This window comes from Thunnus maccoyii, chromosome 24 (genome assembly GCF_910596095.1).
Source record: "Thunnus maccoyii chromosome 24, fThuMac1.1, whole genome shotgun sequence".
In the NCBI taxonomy this organism is placed as follows: domain Eukaryota; kingdom Metazoa; phylum Chordata; class Actinopteri; order Scombriformes; family Scombridae; genus Thunnus; species Thunnus maccoyii.
Window position 1 is genome coordinate 11,057,029 of NC_056556.1, and position 26,724 is coordinate 11,083,752.

The 26,724-nt window shown below is 38.4% G+C and overlaps 1 protein-coding gene and 1 long non-coding RNA gene across 2 annotated transcripts in view; both read right to left on the minus strand.

Moving 5' to 3' along the window:
• Window positions 1-26,724, minus strand: part of LOC121892084 (arachidonate 12-lipoxygenase, 12R-type-like) — a 172,093-nt gene that overhangs the window by 66,681 nt on the left and 78,688 nt on the right. The gene's annotated exons all lie outside the window — the stretch shown is intronic.
• On the minus strand, window positions 2,579-17,239 carry LOC121892091. Its single transcript, XR_006094295.1, has 4 exons — window positions 17,004-17,239; window positions 14,901-15,044; window positions 14,435-14,790; window positions 2,579-3,009 (listed from the first exon to the last, which is right to left on the minus strand). It is a non-coding gene; the product is annotated as an uncharacterized LOC121892091 (long non-coding RNA).

Here is a 26,724-nt window from a genome sequence, read left to right on the forward strand (position 1 = left end):
TTAACCAAACTAAACCGGTTAACTTATGCTGTATACACTCTCTGTATTAACATGTACAGTAGATATTTGCAAGAACGTAGTGGCTTGCAGCTGGTAGTGAAAAAGCATCCTCTTTCACCACTTTCTATCCTCTAAACCTCCCTTTTCTCAGTTTATATCGCTCTGTTTTTCCCTCACTCACACTCTCTCTACCCCCCTCCTCCCCTCCCTCTCTCTGCTGGCTTGTGACAGACGGCCTAATAGGATTTAATAAGCCCCATTTGCATGTCAGCCTTTTAGATTTTCTGTAAGAAAGAAAGGCGATGGGAGGGATGGGGGGTGGACAGGGGGAGGGAGGGATGGTGTGAAGGAATAGAAAGGAGGAGAGAAAGAAAGGAAGGAAGGAGGGAGGGAAAAGGAGAAAGAGCGTGACGACAAACGGATTGGTTTAAGGAGCCGTTGCTCTTTTTATCAAGGTAGAAAAGTATAATACAGAGTGGTTTAAAATATACGAGAGCTAATACTGGCTTTTTCTTAAAAATATGATCTCATGGATTCAGACCAATGTGGTATGAGGGTGAAAACTGTTCATTATTCTGGCTTTAATGGAGAGTTTTATGGTCCAAATGCTGTTTCAGAGGTGTAAATATACCAGATTTTGGTTGAATTTCTATATTCAACTGGAGAGCTTCATGTCACTTCTGTCAAGTGGCTGTTGTGCTTTTGTCTCGATTTTTGTTTGTTGTTCGGAGCAAATGTGAAGAACAGAGTGCAACAGTAAGTCAAGATTCTCAAAAATGGATCACAATGAGACATCGGGGATTACATGACAATCAAATGTCACCATGTTGGAAGAGCTCATTGTTCCCGTCTGCGCTGCAGCGCCCAATCGTCATTTTCAATTTCATTCACTTTAGAGAGCATTTTTTTTGAAAAGATCCATTTTTGGTGGCTGAAATGGGAAACTATCCTCACCAGAAAAACAACAGCATCAGTTATTTGTCCAAATGCCTTAAATTACCTGTGTTTTGTTTTGTTTTTTTGGTCACATGTGAGTAATGATTGTTCTCTCTCTAGAGCAGAAATAGTTTGACTTAAAAGCCCCACAAAACCTGTTAGGGAGGAGGTTGGGTCCATGTCATGTCTCCTACCAATAGTCACATCGGTTCCTTTTAACCATGATCTTTCCCAAACAAGAGCTACTGTTAGTAGTTTCAGTGGCCTAAACATAACCCAACCTGAACCATAGAGGTGTTAAATCGTTGTTACATCCACCATTTTGTCAGTTTTGGTAAAAAGCAAATATTTGCAGGTATCGTTTATCAAAGCTAGCTAGTCCCCAAAATGAATGCTGTTGTTAGAGCATTATCTGTAGCTACTCTTGTTCTGCGATTGTTGATTTAATTTAGTTGTTCTGCAGTTAGTTTACTGCTAACCAAGCTAACCATTATTATTATTGTTATTATTATTATTATCATTAGTGATTAGTCAATTAATCACTTAGTTTTTCGGGTTTATTTAGTTCTCTATAATGGTAAAGTAAATATCTTTGGATTATGGACTGTTGAATACATCTGAGGACGTCACCTTGGGCTTAAGGAAACAGTTTTTCACCATTTTTTCACCATTTTTGGATGTTTATAGACCCATAAATGGAGTTGCAATTGAAAATAATCATTAGTTGCAGCCCTATATTGTGTTGTACTTATGATTGCAGTTTCATTACTCATTCAACTCATGTTGGTGGAATCTTTTCCTTTTCTGATTTGTAATCACTATCAATGAATATGTCGTCCACTACTGTTTTCACAGTTTCACAACTGTATCCTGTAAAAAAACCCCAAAACTAACTGCTGTCTTCAACCTTTGCTGGAAGTATGTTTAGCTGAAGAGCATCCTTTTGGTGACAGACATATAATATCATCCTGTTGATAGAGGTGGCAGATTAAAATAAACCCATACGTATCTGTTTGAATGTTTAGGATTCAGCTGAACGGGCCATTGCTCATATTTAGCTTTTCATTTACAGAGCAAGATAGAAGAGCACAGTATAACTTTACCTCAAGGTTTAAGTATCACATGACAACATGACAATCAAATCATCAAATCGTTGAAAGAGCTTACCATTGTCTGCACCGCGATACAAGGCCTCCATTTTAAAATGCATTCACTTTGGAGAGCATGTTTTGAAATGATCAATTTTCAGTGGTTGAAAGAGGTGACTCAGTGTGGATGGAAGGCCAGAAAAAAGTCTCTTCAGCTGTGTCCAGTAGATGTGAAAATGCTCCGATTAACGTGCTATCTTTTGGCATGAAAAGTCAAATATAAAATACTGAAAACTGGCACAAAATAGCATCTGAAAAATGTTGGTATCAGCCTTGAAAAATGCTTATCAGCTGATATCTATAGTATTAAAATAGATGATATAAACAACATCTCAATCATGATCTTTCAGTTTAAATTCTTTTTAAATTTGTCAGTTTTTCCTGAAATGTATCAAGCTTCTCCAGCCCTCACATGGATAGTAATACAAACCAAATGACGTGTGTGTGTGTGTGTGTGTGTGTGTGTAAAAGGTCCAGCCAAAACCATGAGTGATGAGTGTAGCACACATCTCCACACACACACACACACACACACACACACACACTCAGTAATCCCCATGTTGGTAGCTGATGTTTATTGCCGTGTAATAGGATCAGGATGAGGCAGCGTCAATATCAGAGCAAACATCTCACACACACACACACACACTCTCACACACTCTCACTCACACACACACACACAGAAACACACACACAATCGCTGATCAAACATAGCCCAGGAAACATTGTGATCCAGGAGAGATGAGAGGACTAATCCTTTTAGCCTTCTAAGAAGACTCCTCCTCCTCCTCCTCTTCTCTCCTTCTCTTCCAGGCTCGCTTCCTCAATCATTCTTCTTCTCTGCCTTTCTCTTCCGTCCTCTCTTTTGCTTGACAACATTGTTTTCCGCTCTCTCCCTCTGCCACTTTTACTGACAAGGACAAGGCTAAGGAGAGAGAGAGAGACAGTCATTGAGCTAAATATACATGGCGTGTGTGTTTGTGTATATCTATGTGTTAAGAGTAGATTTATCTGCTTGGTTTGCTGACAGATTAGACCTGATAAATCCTCCTTTTTAAACCGAACCAGCCTCCCTCCTCAGCCACCTCCCACCTACACTCTGGATCTGTCTGTATGTGAGCATTCCTTCAGGTTTACGTTTCATTTCAAGCCTTTTAAGCTCTGAAGGGTGAAACCAATTTTGGACTTGTTATTGGAGTAAAGCATCCTGCCTTAGCTGATATTTAGGGCTTGTTTTTTGCCAGAGGATGGCGACGTCTCTTGGTGTTTTGGTTGTAGTGTTTAACAGTTTGATACAGAGTGGGGTATCCTGGCATTTGGGATGGATATTAATGATTCTCAGAGGATGATTCTTAATGATTCTTCTTACAGGTTCTTTGCATGTCACACTGTGTGAGATGGCTCTAATTACATCTTGGTTACAATCTATGTCAGACTGTATGATATCGAATTTGAGGCATGTCAGACTGTGCCATGAATGTCTGGTGAATTGTAGAGAGAAACGTCATAAACTCTGCACCTGTTTTGAAGCAACAGCAAAAACAAGCTGCGGCCATAACACAGGCACTATTTTATCATTATTTTATTAAAAAATTATGAATACCGTTCAAGATGTATTCATGCCGTACTCCAGTTGGTTTCTTTGTGGATGCATGCAGGGTAGCAGCAGATACTGAGAAATTTAGAGTCCTAAATCTGTGACCCTGATAGTTTTGACGTAGGTTGTCTTTGGTCGCCAAAGCTCTAAACCGGTGGACGTGTCTCACAGTGAGATCTAGGACCAATGTTTTGGACTGATGTCCATAATTTGCTAGATGTCGTTCATGTTCATCTGGTTAGATCAGAATCACACAGTGTATAGAGGCCTTTAGGCTGCTACCAGGACAAAAGTTTTCAACTGCTGTCGTTGCTTTGGCCATAGTGCTGGAACTCAAACACTAACAGTCAAATTTTCATGAACTGCTTTAGATAGATGTAGATATTGATGCTCACCATTGGATGAATCCTGATGGTGTGTTCAGACAGAACGCAAAGCCTCTACCTGAATCCAGAACTCACCAGAAACTCTGTTATTTCCCTCTAGTCTCTCCTTTCAGTCTCGTCTCTGTACGTTTATGAATTAGATCCATCCATAAAGCCCCGGGATACGCACAGATTTTTCGATCTAATTGAAACATTTTTAACTCTCGCATCAATTTGCTCCGCCCGGGTGAATTTGAGTCTACTCACGTCTTTCCACTGATTTTATACTGTATGCAATCACAGCGCCTATAAATTTGCTTTGCGTTCTCTGTGAACACACAGTATTATTTTTAGGCAAGTCAAGCTTGTTTATATAGCACAATTCACGATTTCAAAGAAGTGCTTTCATGCAATTTAACTCAAATAGATATTGAAAACAGGAGAATCAAAGATATATTTACATACAACAAATGAGGCAATGTCAAATAAAGTGCTTCAGATTAAAGAGATTATTGGAATAAAAACAGAATATAAAGGAAAGTCAATTAGACTGTAAGTCTTGTCATCTTAATAAATGTTCTTTTTCTTCCTTTCTGTCTAGCAGGTGTGTAACTTTCACACAATATTTCAGTAGTTTTTGTATTCTGTCATTGTCAAAATATCTTCTTTTCTCTGTTTTTAAGCCTCTTTTGCTGTTCTGTTTCCATTTTCATCCACAATCTGGTCAAAGTTGGAAGCCATGTATCTTTTAAAACAGCACATTTTAAGGTGTTTTTTCTTTCTTTTTGATTCCTTTCTTCTCCAGTTAAATAAACACACAGTTTTTGTTTTATTTATTGTATTTAAAATGCCACTGAATACGTATATTAAACAGTGACACAGTACTATGAGTGCATATCACATTCATAGGTTCATGTTAATGCTCGCTGCTGCATACACGCTTGTGAATATGTGTGTGTGTGCGTGTGTGTGTGTGTCTTCAAACAGAGCTGTGAGTGCTTAATGAATTTACTTTGCTCTGATTGGAAATTAATTAAAACAGCCTCAAACAGACAGCCGCCCACAGGGAGTCACTGGCAACACACTGACAGACAGATTACTGCTCTGAGGAGGGAGGGAGAGGAGGAGAGAGTTTACAACTATCTGATGCACTTGCTACGACCCCGCATGTCATGGATTATAGCAACCTTGGCCTCGTTATTGGTGCCATTTTTGAGTCTTATCTGCAGTATCAGTTAAAGAGCAGCAGTCCTGATCACAGACAAGTGAGTAAGCGGCGTTCTCAGTAAGCAGCGACATGTACGAAATGTTTTCAGCTGATGGCAGACAAATACTTAAGTTCGGATTTCACTAAATGAGGATTTCCTTAAAAGGATGAGTCTTTAGATTTTTTTTTACAGTAATTAAGTGATATTTTAGGCATATGTGTGGCTTTATTCCCTTTGTCCAAACTCTGGATATTAGTGTAAAGTGGAATACAGATAGAGTTGTAATTAACAGTTATTTATTATTTATTATTAAACAATTAATCGTCTAGTCTGTAAAACGTGGGAAAATAGTGAAAAGTGACACATTCTCCTCAAGCGAAGTTGATATATTCAAACTTCTTGTTTTGGCCAACCAGAAGCCCAAAACTCAAAGACAATCAGACATTTTTTTGACTAATTTTCTGTCACATATCTCTAGTAATGTCAGTCATGACTAGGACTTGTTTCTATGAAGAAGGTGAACATATGTGTAAAAGTTTGATTTCCACTCTAAAGTGAGCCATAATTAAAGATTTACACACTAGTTGCCACAACTTTTTTTTTCTTTTGGCTTTATATTTACTGCATATTTAAATGTTGTGTACGCAATCATATGAGCATCTCAACTTACTTAAAACAATAATCATAACACCAGACATTATGGTCTTAGAAGCAGTTATTTGTTGGGAGATAACGTGTTTCACTCCAGTATTTGTGCTAAGCTAGGCTAACCACATGCTGGACCTGTCTGTATGAGACACAGAGAGATGGAACTGGTATCAATCTTCAAATTTGACTCTACGTATGACTGTTCCTTTTAGGTAGTTAGTATTTAGAAGTTGGTCATTAAGAAGAGGACAATATGGGATCATAGGAGGCCATTAATACAGTATTAAAGCATGTTAGTAAAAGAACTGAAGAAAAGTGTTTGATTAATCTGTGAGACAGCTGGGAACTGAACACATGCCAGAGAACAACTCCCCACCAGCCCCTTAGGGGACGCGTTGAACACAAAAGGCACAGAGAAGTAAGTTGTACCGTATATTCACAGACAAACAACAGACACATCAATAATGACAAGTTATGGCATTGAAAGAATTCATGCAGAGCAGCAACATGTCAGTGTTTGTGAGTGATTTCCTACCTCCACTCAAGTCAAACCAACCCTCTCTGTCTCCATTTTGAATCATTGATGTCTCATGAAACATGTGCATCTCTAAAGTGTCGACTTGTTAGAAAAAAAAGTAGAAAAGCCTCTCCATAGTCTTGCATATCCATATAAGTAATGTGTAATGGATCATTACTGCATTTAACACAGTAAATTCTCAATTTAAAAGCAGATATTAAAATAATATCAACCTGAATGTGGTGTTAAACTAAAGACTTCCAGCGGATGTTTCACATTAAAGACTACTAGGGAGAGAAATGATGCAGTTTGTGGCACAGGAAGGCTTAATCTGAAACTTTAGCGCAGGATGTGTGAGTTTCATTAACAGTAGTTTACAGTGAATAAAAGAATTACAAATTATCACATGACCTTCATCAGCCAGTTGTCATGGAAATGTAGATGTTCAAATTTACATTTTAGCTGACCACTTTAAGGATGTTTCATCCATGTTGACCTTGTTGAAGTTTAGTCTTCATCATGCGGTGTGATCAAATGAAGTCAAATCAAATGAAATTTGAACATATACATTTTCATAACTGGGCAAACTCCATGTGCTGAAGAAGATCATGTAATTTGAATGAAAGCACCACAACTGGTGAAATCAGTGGTGCTAGAAGGCACTTATAGACTAGGAAAGATTTGTTACAAAAGCCTGTTTCTACTAAAAGCCTCGAGGTAAATTTGAGAATTTCCATGATGTCTGTTTGACACGATACTCGGCAGTAGATAAAGTATATTCTATTAAACCCTGGACCCCAACTGTTGATAGTCTGAACCTCTCTGCTCTGCCTCTGGTTCAGGAAGTGTTAACCGGTCCAGCTCCCTCAGGCAGACAATGATGTTAAAGACTAATTGACGAGCACTTTAAATAAGTCCTAATTAGAGCACGGCTGGTAATAATTGGGCAGGCGGTCTGAGCACTAATTAGCGTAAAAAAATCCCACAGTGCGTGTGTGTGTGTGTGTGTTACCGTGTGGATGAATGATCTCCACAGGGGGGCTGATGAAGCCCATACTTTCAAGAAGCAGACAGAGCGAGAGAGGTAGAGGGAGAGGGGAGCAGAAAGAAAGTGGGGAGATAAATCGCCGCCCCTGCACGCTCTTTTGTGATGGCGTATGGTCTGCGGGTGGCCCTTTCTGCACGGGAGGGACAGGGTGGAGGGCAGGTGTGTGTGTGTGAAGTGAACTTACACCTAACAAGACTAATTGATTCTGTAGCCTCTCTTTATCCGTCCCCGTCTTCCCCTCGCACACACTCTGTTTTTTCTTTTCCTCTCTGCCTCTAATTGTTTGTGCTGAGAGGCGTCTAGAAAACAGCAGTAATAGATTTCCCACCTGCTGCAGAGACACATTAGTAACACACTCAAATGACTTGTTTGCCTCTCTCTCTCTCTCGCGCTCCCCTTCTCCCTCCCTGCTGTCGTCTATTCATTGTTTACTGCTCGTCCTTTCAGCCAGCGACCCAGGTGTACTGATCCCCCCCCTCTGGTCCTCAGCCAGGCTGCATATTAAGAATACAACCAGGATGTCAAACTTCTCAATATGAATATATTTCCATAATATTTTTCCAATAACATATTCTCAGTTTTATTTCTATTTGATCATGTTAGTGTTATAGTGTGTTTAGGGGTTGATTGGAGCAGGGCTGATATTCCTGATTTCAATATTCTTGTCCAGTCATGAATGATAGTTTGATGGATTTCTTGATTACTACAGAATCAATGATCAACACTACTTTGTGTATGGTGAGATATTTTGTTGAAATTACACAAAATTTATCTTTTAACTTATTTGTCATCCTTCTTAAATTTATCAAAATTACTGCCGGTTGTAGCTTGAAACTGAATCTCAGTGATGCTTTTGTGTGATGGTTTAATGCTGTTTTCCCAAATTAATATAAATATAATGGGGAAACAATGAACATTTATTTTACAAAAGATTTTAATGTTCAACCAGCAAGCTCAGCAAAATAGTTTTCATGCCAAATATAAAGTCAAAGGTCATGACATGTGATAGAGGCCACTGAAATTCATCCTAAAGACCATATTAGCCTGAATATAAGACAATGTTTTTTTTCTTGAAAATACGTTTGAAAAAGTGAAGGTCGTCTTCAATTCAAGGACTAGACAATAACATGTTGACAACATCAGATACCTTTTTTAAATCTGGAGTTTACCTTCGTAACACTGTCTTCTACAGAGAGAGTTTCATCATGGTATGTTTGTAGCTTTACTGTTGTTAGGCTAGCGAGTGTCTTAAAGTCCATTAGTGTCTTTTAAAGTTAATCAGCCCTAAAAGTGTTTGGTTAGCTCAGTTTAACCTCCAGGAGTTTCTGACGGCTCATGTAAAGAGCTTTTCTGCTGTGGAGGAAATATATTCATGACGAGGGGAAACGAGTCATGATGTCTGTACTGTAGAAACAGACCGGGGTCTGTATCGTCTGTCAAACAGTCACAATTAGCGCTGTCATAGATGATGAGGAGCTCAAACAGACAAAAAGACAAAATGCTAACTGACAGAGAAAATAATTCTGACCTCTTCTAAGAGTCTGACAGGAGAGAGAGTGACTGATAGACAAGATACACAAATGTGGGCTTTATGTTCTGCTTTAATGGAACTTTTACGAGAGAAAAGGCTTCAAGGATGAGATCTTTCTTCTTTTAATTAATAGTATCTAAGGGAAACTTTCCAAACAGCACAAAGTCTGGGAAAGTCTGCTGTATCTTTTTCTGAAAACAGGAGTTGGAAAAGGGGGGTTGTCTTATAATCAGGGCTGTCTTAGATTCAGAACAATATGGTATTACTAGTTTGTCCATTACACCACATGTAAATGATGAAATAACGTACAGTATGTTCAATACTTTGGAAGACATTACAGTGCAGTTGCAGTGTGATACAAAGATCTGAGTGATGGGTCAGAGAGTTTCTTGCAGGTATTTACTCCATAGTTTCAGTCTGGAAAAAGGTCAGTGTAAACTGTAAGAAATGATGCTCTAAAAGTTTAACTTAGTTCATGACAAATTTTAATCTAATATGCATGTGAAAAGCTTAAGTGGTGACAGTAATGTGGCGCTCGTCAAGCTGCGTTTTTGTTCTCGGTTTCTAGTGCTAGGTCTAGGACAGGTTAACTCATGGTTCAACAAGTACAATGCTACATCAGGCTAGTAAATCTAGCAACTGACCTGCCCGATCGGGCAAGTGGTAAAAAAAAAAAAAAAGTAATCAAATAAAAAATGTTTCAATCATTTTTTTTAATCATCATCGTATCATAAATTATGGTCTTGCAGCATAGACCCCTCCCCTTGCATGTGTCGTAGAATATTGGCACGCGCTGTTGGCCAATCAAAACTTGAGTAGTTTAGTAGCCTAGTGTGATGCGTGAAACAAACATCCCTCAGGTTTATGTGAGATCTGTCAAATAGAGGAATCAGTGGAGCAGGTAACATTAACATTAAAGAGGGAAATCAGGAAGCTTGGAGTGGAAGAAATGATTTCTGATTATTTGAAAGAAACTGGGCTGATTAAAGGATTCAGTGTTGACTGAAATATCGGGGATGGCTCATACCATTCTTGATATGCAAGAATGTTTGTTGTTTCGCATCTATGACATGTAGTATGACATGTCCTTGTTCTGTTTCATTTACTTAAATAAAGATTAAACATGACAATTTTCTTATTATTTGATAACTGCTAATAAATAAAACAATATGTGTAGGGGCGAGTAGGTTTGTGGAGAAAAAAAACCATTATCGTTGAAGCCTAGAATTGCTCATATACTTTTAACACTGGCAGAGGATGTAACATTAAGGAATGGAGATAATAATGATTGCAAGATGGAAATTAAAACTGAAAAACTGAATTTCCTGCGTCATTAAGGCCAAGACTAACATGAGAGGTGGTTTGAGTGTTGGTTGCGGAGTGTCTAGATGTTATTTCAAAAAATATTTATATAATTTAAAAAAAACAAGGGCTGTTAAACTGATACTTAAGAAAAAACAATTCACATTGTATTTAGATCAATCTCTTGACTCTCAGAGACACTTCCATGTTTGCACTTCTAGGTCAGCATATTCTTATTGGGTTAACGTTAACATATTTGGGTAGGTGGTGCACTACACTCAACGTAGTCCTGTTTTAAGGCTGCAAAGTGATTCTACTGATCAAACCCTGGAACTTACAGAAGTGTCCTCCTGGCCTCAGACACAGCAGGATTCATAACTCACAGATTTGTAATTGAAAATTACGTCAAATACTAATTAATGGCACAGCAGAGCCAATCTGAAATTGGCTGTCTGGCTTGAACATGCCAGCTGTACAGTTGTTGGTCTCTAATTGCTGGTTAATTAATTAAATATCCAGTGGATTAGAGGAATTATGGGCAATTGTCCCTTAACAACCCTTAACGAGGTCTTGATTAATGTCTTCAGCCATATCGTGTGGCTAAAATGATCCTTCAATTAGTGATGGAAAGCTCATGAAGAGAGAGCAGTGGTGGATGAGAGCTCACATGATGGACAGTAGACAGGAAGGAGATTTTAAAGCAGTTACTTCAACCAAATAAGGGGAAAGAAAAAGAAAGTTCTGAGGGATATTTTTAATTTAGTGAACACGGGGAAAAGCTTTAAGGTTCACAGTGGCCACCATACCATCTCCATACAACATACAGTATTAACAAACACGTCTGAATTTCAAACATCTCATTTTCAAGGACAGTTTTCAAGATAAGCTCACATTTTTCTGGTTAAATCAATGGATAAAAGTTATTTTCACCACAAAATTCAATATACTTTTGATTTTTCTGTTCATGCTGAAGAGACAGACTGACCCATTTGGACACCTGTTCTAGAAAATGAGTTTTATCTGTTTTCTTTTTATCAAGAAATGGCAGGACTGAAGCGAGGAACAAATTGTGTGTAATTTTAAATTTGTGCTCCCATCTGTGTAAGTCATGTTTTTGTTACTCTCGATACACCGTAAACCACTCAAGTTGTTGCTGAGAAGTTATTCTGGGGATTTGTATTTCCGACTTTTCTCTGGAACATTTTGAGCAAACACCAAACTTGGTGCAGTAGAGACTTCGGACCATATGTAGTATTCTTGCTTTGACATGAAGAAGTGTTAAAGAAAACCTGGCTTAGATGGCAAAAAATGTATTTGCTGGAATTTTATATAATCCTGTAACAATTATACCAATATTTACATGTCTTGTTACACACCCAAACTGCAACTTTGAGGTGTTACGGCTGCATCAGAGGCATTGTATTTGAAGCTGTGAGCTGTTTGAGTGCATCCATGTATGTATGTATGTATGTATGTATGTATGTATGTATGTGTGTGTGTATAAAACTGGTGTGTGTGTATGTGTGTGCGAGTGCTCCTCAATGTGTGTGTTCATGACTCTGACACAGTGACAGGAAGATTTCCGTGGCCTCTGCAGCCTTGTCAGACAGATAAATGTTGTAGATCTCCCATCATGCACCCACACACACACACACTCAGACACACACACTGGCTATATGGAGATAGGAAGGTGGCTGACATTTGTGGTGCCTCGGGTGAGGACATGGCCTTTTCTCCTCATTTCTCCTGGCCAATCACCCAGACTGAAAGGGAAAAGGGAGATAAGGCCTTTTGTTTGGCCTGACAATGTCCTACTGATACTGCCATGGGAGACCATTCAGAGTGCGAAGCAGTGTGTGTGTGTGTGTGTGTGTGTGTGTGTGTGTGTGTGTGTGTGTGTGTGTGTGTGTGTGTGCTGGGTCTATCCCACCCCTTAAAGACAGGGAACCCCTCAGTGAAGTCATTATTACAGGAGGACATTTAGCACGAGAGCTGCCTTCTTAGAAGATCACACATGCATGCAAACTAAACCACTATGATCACATACAGATGAGTCTTACAACCACTCAATCCTGATTCAAGAACCCACCAATGCTTGCGTTGTTTCTGAGTGTAATACAAGTTTGTTTTGGCTTTAGATAAGACTTCAAATTTATGAATTTATAAATAAAAGCGGCCTTCTTAGATTATATTTCATCTTCTTACCAGTACATAGCCCCTTGTTATGTTTGTAGCAGCGTAACAATGCAAAATTTACGTAAAAATGTATTGTTCAATGTTTTTTATCATGATGATAGTAATAGTGATAGTAACTGAAGCATGACTGTTTGTCTTTGTTCACAGGCAGCAAGAACTTTGAGTAATCCATGTGGAATAACGTTTCTTCAAAATATATACAGTATGTGCACATTTGTTGTACTGTTTGTAACCTAAAAATTGTAGGAAACAAACACACAACATGTGAGTTAAAAGCTAAACAGTAGAAAAGTTCATTCTTGACCATGAAAACAACAGTTTTGGTTCTAATCTTTTCATTCTCACTCAGCTTTCATCGGTCACAACTGAGCTACACTGTTACCATGACAACTGAGCAAACTCCATCTGCCAGAGAAGACGGTGAAATGTGAAAAGTTGAAAGTTTCCTCGTCTTATAGTGGTTGCAAAAGTCATGATTTTTGTCAGCATAGTTAGGTGACAAGAGGCTTTATTTTATTTCTTTGAGGGTCAGAGTTTAAGCACATATGCAGCAGAAAAATGAGAGAATTGGCAGATTTGGCTTGATGTGTACCAGACCAGCGCTTCACATCTTTGGGACATGATGTTAGCCAGATGTCGTCCCATATCATATTAGATCGCTGGATACCATATTGTTACCAGTAAATGGTGTTAAGATAGTGTCAGGTGGGAAGGGGGAATGCACTCATTTAAGATGATATCACTCGCAGAAAAAGGGGCAGCAGCCAAATGCAGGGGGATTGATAATTTTGTCAAATTGCCTGTAGCACTTTGAGGCCTCGCCTTCAGCTGCCGAGCATCTTAAAGCAGATCCCGGTATAATATATGAAGCCATCTTCATAATGTATCAAAATTGAATGGCTGAAATGCCACTTAAGGTAGTGGTGGTGTAATTGGTACTCAAAAAATCTTAATAGTATCATATATCTCGAGCTGGGCTTTTAAAAGGATCTCTTGTGAGATCTTGCCTTGATCTCTCTCTCTCTCTCTCACTCAAACACACACACACACACACACACACACACACACGGGATAATGCATTCAAGCCATCATTTCATCTCGGAATTCCCAAGCGTATTGGGACACCACATGCTATAATGATCGTCTGTAAATGGCTTGGTTGGACTGCTAACTTGTGTAAATAGTGCAGGCAGAGACTAATGTACTGTCTTGTAATAGGGGGAAATTACCTGCCTATTACAGTGAGACCCTCCGAGAGGGGAGGAGAGGAGGAGGAAGGAGAGAAAGAAATGAGGTGGAGGAGGAGGAGGAGGAGGAGGAGATGGGAATGAGGGGAAAAAAGGAAAGGATGATGAGGAAGATGAAAGGGGAGCTGGGAAGGAGCAGAAAATGAAAAGTTTTGTGTGTGTGTGGAAACTTTTTGATGCCGACAAAATCTGATGGAAGCAGTTTATCAGTCGTGATGAATCATGTATTTATGAACAAAATTACAAGACAATACAAAACATGTCTACTGCCTCTTTGTCACCCTTCCTTCGGCGTTTTTTTGAAGGCCTCTCTCAATCTTCTTTTGTGTACTTCTCTATTTCTGAAACGTCCACATTTAGCCAGGAACGAGCCAAAATCACCACAAGATTTCTTGCTTCGCCCATTTGATTGATGATGCTTTCGGAGCAGATTTGTAGAAACTCAGGGTCACATGAACCAGTTTTGATGAGCCAAACCCCCAAGTGTTGAACTGAAGTAGTGTTGGCTCTTTGTATTTCTGGCTCCTCATATGTACAGGTCTTGCCACACTTCAATAAAAAATAATAAATATGAAACAGAGGAAGCAAAGAGTATATTACCATCTATCCATTTTCTATACCCACATGTACATCTTAGTTGTCATTGGGTGAATGGCAGGCCATTACATTACATTATAATAAATGTACTTACGTATGCCTATCGCTCTTTTTTCATGGAGTATTGGACATTGACCACAGTCCACCAGAGTCTTCTGTCCTGGGCTTTCCTCTCCATCTGTTTCAATGTCAGCCCGCACTGCTTGATGTCCGTCTCGAGGTCCCTGCGTCAGGTGTTCTTGGGCCAGCCTCTCTTTCTTGTGCCTTGGGGGTTCCATCTAAGGGCCTGCCTGGTGGTGCTGGTATTGGGTTTCTGGAGTGTGTAGCCCATCCATCCCCATCTTCTTCTTCTTGATCTCCTCTTGCACAGGTTGTTGGCCCGTTCTCTGCCAGAGATCATTGTTGCTGATGGTATCTGGCCAGTGGATGTTCAAGATCCGCCTCAGGCAGCTGTTGATGAATGTTTGTACTTTCGTCATTGTGGTCTTCATTGTCCTCCATGTCTCTGATCCGTAGAGTATTATTGTTGTGCATATTGTTGTGCATTGTAGTGTGATTACCTGGTGATGTCACTATCATTATTTTTTCTCTTGCAAGTTAAGACTCCTAAGTTGCTGAGTTTGAACTTCCAAGAGCGTGAGTTCAAACTTTGGCTGCTCTGTATTGAAAGACCGAAGCCTCCGGTGTGACAGCCGGAAACAAATCTGCAACAAAAGTCAAAAAAAGTTAATCAAAAAAGTTAATCAGGCAGGGTTGTGTTGTCTCTGAACCCAAACAGCATCCCAACAGCTCAATTGTTTACCCTTGAAGAATAGAGCCGCACAACTTCAACTCAGTGCTGTAATACAGTATGTATACAACAGAGTTCATGAGTATTTAGTATAGATTATCATCCAAGTTATCATTTTACACATTTTTTTTGTTATGTTTGACTCGGAATGATTTTACTGATGACAATAAAGGTATTTATTGTGTAGGTTTGTTGGTATAAATGATGTCACCTTGACTCCTGCATCATTGCTATCTTGGAAATAAGTCTTTCTGTATCATCCTTTACTTTTGTATAATTATGTGTGATTTAATTCCAAAAAGGATCCATTGATTGAAAGTGTTGTGGAGAAAAGTATGTGAGTGGAAGTTCCCATAAAGGCCCCCATAAGTGTTCATTAAGTAGTTGCAAAGAGCCATTCATGATGTTTTGTTGAATTTGGGTCACATTGTTAACAAAATATGAAGCTTCACTCAGTAAATCTCCTTTTCAGATCTGGATTTTGTTTGCTGACAGAATTCAAGCTTTATAATACCAACAGCATGTTTTGTCATGCTTGTTTAAAGAAATTAATTGAAAATCTGTGCAGAGCCGCTTGTAATGCACACTAATTTCCTTCAGCTATTGGTGAAGCGTAAATTGGCAAACATTCGCATAATGTGCTCCTGTGAATAGACAGTTTAGATCGCTGTTTGTTAACAATATTTGTTTGCTTAGTTATTGTGTTCATGGAGACAAATATGAGGCATGTCTTTTTATGCAGCTTCATTTCTTGTTAGTAGTTTGCTATTATGATAACAAGGATCCATTTGATGTCAGCAGGCCTTTTATCTTCAAATGAGCCATTTAAATGTCATTACTGTAGGGCTGTGTGTGTGTGTGTGTGTGTGTGTGATCATTACATTTACAAGTTCCATTCATGTCTCGTCATTTTTCCTACAATGAGAAATTACCAGCGTTCACGCTCTGATGCTGCAAAAGCAACAATATTCAGTTTTTAATAGTTATTGTTCAGAGACATAAATTCAACCTTTTGTCCATCTCACTGTTCTCAGCTGTTTACTCTTTAAGCAAAAGGTCACAGCGTAATGACACAGCGAACAACTGGAGTCATTTTCCACTAATGTAATATACATTCATTGTGTGATTTTTTTTTTTTAATCCATTATTTAGTTTTTCCTTCACAGTGTGTCACATAATACAGAGTATTTAATGAGGGATACAGGCTTTAGAAAGTCAGTGTCACCTTCTGTAGATTGAAGCAGCCAATAGTTGATACTTCTGCTACAATTCAGTATTTTACAGTCTGCCAGTTTTCATGCTATAAACTCCCTGAATATACTGGAAAAGTTTATTTTTTTCTTGTCTCTTTTTTATTAGTACAATTAGATGTGGTGCACACAGGTGACAAATATGACACATACAGACAAAAACACTACAATACAATAATAATACAACAATACAAAAACAGCCTAAAGAGATTTTTAGTTGGTTGTGTTAATGGGGGAACTACATATTGACATTTTGTATGAGTATTTAGTAGTTTCTGTACATGTATGAAAGTGTGTTGTGTAACCAAGGGAACGTCTGTGGAAGAGGAGGAAAGAGAAAATAGAAGAAAAAAGCCAATTACTAATAAAGGAAGGTGGATATGAAAATACATGTGCACAAACACGCCCATTTGTATATAGTATTATATACTGGAAAGGTTTCTGAAACAGTTTATGGCTGTGATAATATAATGTAACAGTGTAATATAACAGACTGCTGGTCATCATGAAGAAGATCAAACTGAGAAAGGAGAGAACAAGCTCAATATATAACATTTTGTCTCCTTCCAGCTCTGACCCTGATCTAAGTTACTTCATTAGTATCTTCTGATATTTATATTTACCTATATTGTACGGCTACACACTGCATACTTGTTGTACATTGAAGCTGATAAAACAGTTCAGTTTAGGTGAGGTGTGGGACAACAAAACCTCTCTGCCACAGAGGAGAAGACCAAAAGGTTACAAAATAGATAAATAAAAATCAATTAATCAATTACTTTATTTGTCCCTAAGGGGCAATTTCTTGTGTAGCAGTATAACACAAGATAGAAACACAAAGCACATAAACAAAACATATAATATACAAACATCAAATAAATAATAGTCTTGAAATTTTACTTTATTACTGGTAAGAGTAGAATAATGAATAATAATAGTATTATTATATACTACAGTTAAGTATTTACACGTAAGCAGCATTTGCATGGAGCTTATTATAACTACTTAATGTACTATTGGACAGTTTAATTTACAGTATAAATATTTAAAGTTGTTATGGAGTAAAAAGTAGCATGTTTCCCTCTAAAATGTAGTGGAATAAAAGTATGAAGACATGATATGATATAAAGAATACTTAACTACTGTACAGTAGTCGAGGAAATGTACTTTCCATTGTTGATTGATTGATCGATCAGCTCTGATACTGATGACTCCATCTTGTCGGAGGTGAACCACCCTGACTGGATTTTATCTGCTTTTCAAATAAAACCTGATATTGGCTTCATGTCCTGCAGTGATCTAACCTTCACAGAAAGAGCACTGTCTCTGTCTCTTTGCTGGAGTGGCAGATAAGCTATAGGGCAGCCCTCCCAGTGCACTACTGGTAATTTAGGAAATCCTTACTGGCAGGTTGAGATGACAAGGCCACTGTCTTTGTGGCAGTGCTCTGTAATTTGCTTGTTTTCCACTCCGCCATAGAGCTGACGCACTGCAGGAGCAAGCAAGCCAAGGAGTGTTTCTCTCTCTCTCTCTCTCTCGTCTTCCTCTTTTCCTTACTCACTCGCCCGTTGGCTCTCTCTCCTATTGTTGTCATTGTGTTATTCAGCTCAGCTCTGTGGCCTCCGAGGCAAAAAAGAAAAACACAGACAGCAACCACAACAGGAATCAGAGCCTAATGTCCTACAGCGATGAAATCTGCTGTGTAAATGAAAACATAGTGCTCTGACGGCTTTGAATACAGGTTTCTGAAAATGAGTGTAAACTATAAAAGCTACATAATGAATACAGCTGTATGAAACCCCTTTTTTTTTCAAATCCTGAAACTATTAATCCTCAATCTTTTGTGAAATCTAGCATCATCCTTTGATTGAAATGTGATCAGTAAAGCAGCTAACTATGAATAGAGCATCAGTGTAGCTGCTGATGTAGTTTAATTCTTCTGCCATTTCTGTGTTATTTTTAAAAATGCTCATTTAACACCCGAATGAAAGAACATGTGTTAATACCTACACATTTCACATGTGAAAAAATACTCAAAAAATGCCAACTCATGCCTCTTTTTTCTTCTAATGAATCAAATCATTTGCTTCTCTGATAGCCTGAAGCATTGTGAGGAACTCCTGCCTGGGACAGATTAACATGGTTAGTTTTTAGTTTAAAATATATATGTAATAATATATAATGGATACACATCAGTCCAATAAGGATCATATTAAGTGTGATCAGCGTAGCTAGTTGCTTTTGCTGTAATTACTTGTCTTAAAAAGGCTCAAATAGTTATTTCTACTAAAGGAGAGACCTTTGTGTTGAACATGTTACATATGTTAAGAATTACCAAAAAAAAAAGGAACAGTTTGGTACAACCTAATTTCTCTATTTCTTTAAATGAATCAATAATTGTGTGAGCTCTACACACAACATATAATTTGCGTCACTGTTGCCCTGGAGCATTGTGGGAATCTTGGCTGTTATAGCGTACAGTTTTTTTTTTTTTCTTTATCTACAGTGCTTGTGTTGGTCCTAAAATAAAACTATTCAGTATAAATTGTAATTGTTTTCTGAGAAAAATGTGCATGTGCATACTACATTTGTGTACGTACAGTGTGTGTGTGTGTGTGTGTGTCAAAAGAACTTTGACAAACAGCTCCCCTGTTTACCATGGCGACGCCGTGGCCTGTGTTCTCCCGTCTCTACGGTAACCGAGGCCCTGAGCTCCCTCTTATTGGCTCAGCCATTGAACTCCCAGCTAGAGACAAAAGAGAAGGACCCGGCGCTGGTAATTTCTTATCACCAAATCCCATTAGGCTCAGGGGTTTTTCAGGGTTTTTTTTTTTTTTTTCATTAACCCACACAAAAGTAAAGTGGAAATCACCATACCCAGTCAGCTCAGCCCCTACTGTGAGCCTGACGAGGCCCCCGAAACATCACTCTGCTCTGGCTCGAGCGTAATTAATACAAGAGAGACTTGCAAAAAGTACATTAATAAAATGTATTTTAAAAGGGCAATATTTCATTTTGTAATTAATTCTGATAACATTGTGTAAAATGATTGTAAATAAAAGACAGCATGGTAGATACAGGTATCATTTATTTCTATAAACCCTCCTGCGTCCTCCTGCAAAGATAATCTAATTTATCTAATTAGTCTATTTATGTCCTTTCTGAAGAGGATAAATATGGCTTCCAGGGCTGAGTCTACCATCAGGGTGCAGCGGGTGCCCAGCATGCTGGTGAGAACTAGGACTACAACTAACGATTGTTTTTAGTATTGATTAATCTCACGATTTATGGACTGCATTTATATCATGATTTTCTAGTCTACCGACCACTCAAAGCGTTCTACAACACATGCTGACATTCACCCATTCACACACACACATTCATACACTGATGGTAGAGGCTGCCGTGCAAGGTGTCAACCTGCTCATTAGGAGTGAGATAGCGCTTTACAATGATTTACAATGATTCATTTGAATCATTTTGTCTATAAAATGTGAGAAAATAGTTAAATTTTGACCTCCATTAGATCAAAAGGTGCATCTCACAGATTCTAGGTCAGATTTTTTGTTGTCAAATAATGAAAAATGCTCATCATTTTTAGAATTCATCATTTGGTGACATCTTATAAATATCTTGTTTTATTTAAGTCCCAAATCCAAAGATATTCAGTTTATGATCATTTATGACACAGAAAAAGCTTCAAATCCTCACATTCAAGAGGCTACAACCAGCAAATTTTTAGCATTTTTGCTTTAAAAAAAAAAAAAAAGACAATTATCAAAACGGTTGCTTAATTAATTTTCTGTCTGTCTGTGTAGAAAATGTGCTCTCTTTTCCTTTAGTTCCTTTCACGCTGAAATTTTGGCTATGAAATAAAATGAAGAGGGAGAAAAAAAAAAAAGGCACATATGATCAGTCATCATTTCGATTCAGCTTCTGCGTTTTCCTTCTTTCACCTGTCGCCCTTCTTTCAGCCAACAAACCGAGACATTCTCCCCATTGACTGTGTGTGGGACGGCCGCAGCTCCACCAGCTCTGACAGCACACTGAATGGGCCTGATACACCTAAGGCCATAATCACTGCAGTTTTCTGCACGAGTGTGAGTGTGTGTGTGTGACAGTAGGTGGTGGTTATGTGTATCTACTCGTGTGTGTGTGATAACTGCCTCTATGAAGTCAGATTGACAGACAAAGGCCTAATCGCTCCTCAGCTCAGGCAGCCAAACAGCTCAGAGGAAAGTATTGACCCAAAAGCACCATAATCCCCTTCACCTAACACGGGCAATTTCATGTAATACCTGCAATAACACGCATTCAGCTCAAAGTAGTCATCAAAAGAGCTCTGAGCATCTGATTTTGAGAGGTGAGCTGTTTGAATAAAAGGGACCTGAAGAGTATATCAATCTGTAATAACAACATCGTGGCCCGGACTCGCTTTTTCTTTTCAACTCTCCTTATCGCCGCTCCTCTGAATCACTTTCACTCGCTCTTTGTCTCTCTCTCTCTCTCTGTCTAAATGTGTCGCTCATGTTACTTTACTCTCCCTGCTTTTGGAGTAGTTGTTTTAAAGAAACATATGGAGACACGCATGGTAAAGATAAGCCGTGTCAAGTAGGGGTTTCATTTTCTTTTTGTGCCCGTGTTCCTTATGTTTGACATTTGAAACGTCTTTGTTAAGTGCGGCTTGCATACTGTGTGTCATTTTTACGCTCTCTCCTGTCAGTAAAGTTTTTGTACCGGCGTTCAAAGATCATGTAAATAATGTCGAGATGTTGAGTTTTTCAGCTTGTGACCCCTGAATATAAAAAAAACAATATTTACTTGTGACCCCTTGTCAAAAAGTTCACGTCTCTGAGTGATTTTCTCTTATCAGATAGATTTGTGTCATTTGTAGAAGCCTGAGGAGGTAAAGCTACACAGTATTTCCACAGAAAAAAGTAAAGATGAGAGAAGAGTCCAACAAACTAACATAATTTCGTATTTTATGCCCCATGGTAATTAGAGGAGTCATGACCCAGAGATTGAGAATCACGGTATTAAAGCTATTTCTGCCTCTTTGCCTCTTAGCAGCTAATGAAATAAATGAAATTTGTTTTCAACTTGCAAAATTATTCCTTGGAAGACAAAAATAATAATAATTTAGTCTTTATTAACCTCATTATGAGAAGACAACTTTATATAAATAAAAATAAACAAGTTCTACTACCTTTCATTTTAAAGTGTTAAAAGCTGTTTACCTGGATTCAGTGTTTCCAGTTGTTGGTGGCTGGATGCCACTTAAATGTTTGACTGTGATTGCCAAACATTTTAACAATGCCAACAAATTCATTAAACCTCACAGCTGAGATTCTTTCAGTTTATTTGGTCAGCTCTTGCACTGTGGGAGTGTGTTTTCTTGCTGCACACAGAGTGTGTATAATGCGAGGCTTAGCTAGAAGAAGTGGTGCACATGATGGCACACACGGTATTCTCTGTTTGTGTTGGCCTACACAAACAAATGAAAGTAAAGATCAAGAAAAGAATCACCAGAATGTGTGTTTCCCAACAACAGAGAGACACTCAGGATCAGTGTTATCAGGAGTTTGTTCGTTTAGAGATTTGAATAATTTTTCACACTGACCAAATAATTTAGATTTGTTGCTACACATCATCTAGTTTGGTAGTTTTGGGGCTAAATAATTAAACATGCTGTAAAAGGAGCAAAACTCTGGGGCTTGTATTAATAAAATGGGACATAACAGGCTTTTTGTGATGATTTATATGCTGTTATAATGCCGTATATCTCTGTTAAACAAGCTCAAAGTTCCAAAATGTATGTTGAAATGTTTCCTCTCACATATTTTGGATCCGATTTTGGCTTGAATATGTATAAAGTGTGTTTGAGAAGTTGACATTTTGAGTAAAGAACAAGAAAAAGATGTGAAATCCGACTATTACTGTTTGTTTACGTTGCCTCCTGAGCCGACAGAAATCTGTTGAGAGGCAGTTTCCAGAAGCTGGCCAATCAGAAGAGAGTAGACAAGAGTTAAAACAGCCTGTTTCAGACAGAGGCTGAACTGAGGGGCTACATAAAGAGCCAGTATAAGATAAATAAGTTGTTTTTTGAACTGTAAATCATGCAAAAATATTCCAGTAGAGCCCCTGAATATAAATATAGACCTGGAAATGTGTATATGTCCCCTTTTAAAATGCACTTGCTGTTACCACCAGTAACCACAGGTGTCCCCAAATCAACCAGGACTGAAAGCTTAAAGAGTTAGAACAACAATTCTGTATATTAACAATCTTAAAAAACGACTCTCCGTAATGTGAAAGGTGTAGTCAAACCCACAGATAACTATCATGGTCTTTGCAGATCCCCCCAGTGACTGGATGGTAAATTTAGTGGAGCATCTAGCAGCTAAAGAGTCAGATGTTTTTCTCAGGAGCTGGTGGAGACCAAACCAGAGCTAAAAGTAGAGTGAATATTGGAAACACGACTCTAAATTAATACTAATGTTGTAACCAGGCAACTGATTGTTCCTTCACACTACATAACAGTCTGGGCCCAGCATCCTTGTGTAACTGCAGTGGTATTATTACCAGTTTTACTTTACTACTTTACGATATACTTTGAGTAATAAAACTTCACCGTTCACCAAATTCCTTCACCATTTTTATCTCTTAGGGTCATATAATGTTCAGAGGGTCTCTCATGTTTGTCTCATGAAATCTAAACCCTCCTCACTCCAAACTTTAATGCTGAAAACAAAATAGGAGCAGTTAGAGCTTTTTTAACGTACAGCAGATGATGTATTCAGTCTGAAACCTGATCTGATATTTTGCTGACAAAGTGATGTTTGTATTATACATACATTCACATGCACCTTCCATCATCATCATCACAACCTCAATCATCGCTATCTGCAGTCTCTCTCACACACACACACACACACACACACACACACACACACAGATATTTTAGCCTCTGATTTGGTATTCATGTCACAGAGATTAATCAACCTGCTCATCCCCTCTGCTGTTACACACTGATACACACACTATAGTCACACTTTGTACCTGCTTCTAGGTGTGTGTGTGTGTGTGTGTGTGTGTGGGCATATGTTTGACAGACAGTGAGCGAGACCTGTATCGCCAATCTGCAAATCTGCATATTAGTACTGGACCATCCCTTTAATTTCCTACAGCGGCTGATAACCATCGACTCCTCTCGGCCTCTTTGTCGCTCCCACACAGCGCTTGTGAGATTTTATGTGTGTGTGTGTGAGAGAGAGAGACAGAGAGAGAGTGAGAGAGGAGATTGTTGGCTGACTAATACCATCAGTTTTTTTCCTGCTGCCCAACTCACACCACAAGAGGACTGTCAGACAGGCATCGACATCCTATTGATTTACTTTTCTGTTTAATGAGTGAAATCATCTGTGAGATATTAGAATGAATGATAGAGAGGAGGTGAGGAGGAGGCAGGAGGTCAGACATGTTGTGGGAGGTGTTCAGTGACAAAACAGGTTTAAAAGTGAATCAGTTTATTCCTGTCATGGTGGAAAAGCCTCTTCTCATGGCACTGAAACTCTCCACTGAGACACAGAGTGATAACAGCTGTACTTGCTCAAGATGCCTCAGTAGGATCAGCGTATTGATTCATTCTTAATGTCATATTAATCATCATTTTGAGTCATTTTTAAAGAAAATGTCCAACTTCTCTGGTTCTCTAATGTGAATATTTTCTGGTTTCTGGTCTTCTATGACAGTAAACTGAATATCTTTGGGTTGTGGACTGTTGATCTTGGGGTTTGTGAAACTGTGATCGATATTTTTCACCATTTTCTGACATTTTAGAGACCAAACAACAGCCTTGACCACTCGACCTTTCTTCTAGCACCAATGTTAGGTCAAAGTTCCAACTTGACCAACTCTATTATAGGTATTTTGAAAAAGTTTAAAAGTTGGGTTTCCATGATATTTCTAATGTGACTCCCAGAGCTTGGATGATGTTTTTTGTGGCCCCATTATGTCAGAATCTAAAGGAATTTTGGACAATTCATGTCCACTATGCAGCTTTACACAATGTTACAAAAGATGTCCTTATGCCTCCTAATGGAAAACCTGGCAGATGTGCGTTGGTGCAGATTTTGTTCAGGTTTGTTTCAGGTCAGATCCATCATTTTGGACCTTTACTGCACTAGAGAAATAGTACATCTCATTCAGCAGTGACATTTTCACTCTCACTTACTGTATGTTTTTGATTGAATGTGATCAATTCAGCAAATACAGTTTAAAAAAGATATTTTACCCTGTTCAGGCAGCAGCTTGAGAGGTCTGGAGGTCAGAGAAGAAATGTCTTGCTTTTCAAATGTGATAATTTAACACTTCTTTGTCATACATGATAGTAAACTGAATATCTTTGGGTTTAAGACTGTTGGCGGACAAAATAAGACATTTAACATCATAACCTTGGAAGTTATAACGTGCATTTTCACTATTTTTAGATATTTTGTAGACAAAACGATAAATCGATAATGAGAATAATCGTTAGTGTCTGCCCTACAAGATACTCAGGTCTAAATTAAAGGTGGCGAGTGTTTGTTTCACATGGACGCACAGAAAAACTCATACTGACACACAATCTGACCTTAAGAGTCTGACCTTTTACTAAAGTTTTGTGTAGGAAAGACAGAAGAGATAGAGTTAAAACCTTTTCCCTTTTTTTTTTCCGCAATCATGGATCTAAGCAAATAATTCTTTGTCTGTTGAAGGCTGAGAGATGATGGCAGGTGAAAAGCAGACCATAACATCTCTGGTATTTTTAAACATTTTACCTTGTTGATGAAAGGAGTTGCTATAGCTGATCAAACTAAACATGAAGTCAGTGCCGGTCAGAGTGATCTGATCCCTCGCTGGTTTATAAGCTCCATGAAACAACTATACTTGTTCTTCAGAATAGATGGTCAATGATTCATTTACATAGATGATCCCATGCTTGTTTATCTTCCTCCTCTCTATCATTTTCCTCTTTCTTTTATTGTCTTTTTGCTGCTCAGAAGCTGTATTTAGACCCAAAAAAGTTCATATGTTCCACTTCTCTGGTTTGCTGTTGTTTATGCTGAGGTCAGCTGTAGAAACCACTGAGTGAGTAACCATCTTTTTTGCTTCTATTCCTGTTTTCCAGAACAAACATGAAATGACAGCTTACACTGCAGACGACAACGAACGCACAGAAGACCTGACGCTGACCTTCCGACATCTGCTGCATCCTAAAGGTCAGAAATCCACGACACTGTTGTGTGATCTATGCGTAGATTTCAACGCTGCTGTGTAGGATTTGTCCGAATTTTGACACATTTCTCAGACAATTTCTAAACTTTTCTAAACCGACGATCCGACATTCACACCCACTTTGCGCAGGGATTTGAACTCTCTAGCTCTCTGTTTTAATTTTTTACGCAGCTATTTCTGGCATTTTTGTGTGTAAATCCGAGCGTAAGACAATGAGTGTCTGAAAATATGCGCCGTTATCTCCATATTTAAATGATTATAGCGTCTTTCTTTATGTGACGACTGGCTTTTCACTCTGCTTTAGAAAGAACTAGTTATTTTCTGGCATAACCAGGCCCCAAGGCCATTAAAGATAAATATTAGCCTTGCATAAATTGTGGACTTCGGTATTATAAAAGTTCTAGTAGTAACTTCACTTTAACATTAAAATGGTCTAGTTTTGGCTGAAGAAACTAAATCATAACCATCTGAAACTCATTAATATAAAAGCATTCATATGAATCTGTGGTCATTCTTTGCTTTGATTCCTCCCTTTACCAAAAGTTTTTTCCATCTCCTTCAACCTTCCCAAGGCTGATCCCCAGTATGTATGTGTGTGTGTGTGTGTGTACATGTGTGTGTCTTTTGAGCTTTCAATGAGATAAACACTTGAGCTACAGATTCTGTACTAAAGCAAATCTATAATGGTTAATACCAAGGTCAGAGTTATTGTTTCTCTCGCTCTTTCTGTACGCTCTGCCACAATAGGAGTATTCTGTTCCCCCTCAGTGAGGAAAGTTTCCAATCAAACCCTGCAGCTGAATGTGTGCACGCAGCATGGATGAGGTGAAGTGTCAATACCTCCATCTGCACCTTAAATCAGCAGCTAATAACTCGAGATCCTTTGAATGAGAAAGTCGTGTTTGGTTGAGGCTGAAATTTCTGCATGTTTTGTTTGTCTGAGGACTTTAGACACCCGCAAACACGTAAGCTTTAGTTATATTCTCTATTTTTCTTACTATATTTCTCAATAAATCCCATAAAGACATGATAAACTTTAATATAAAACATCAAACTTTTATTTTATCA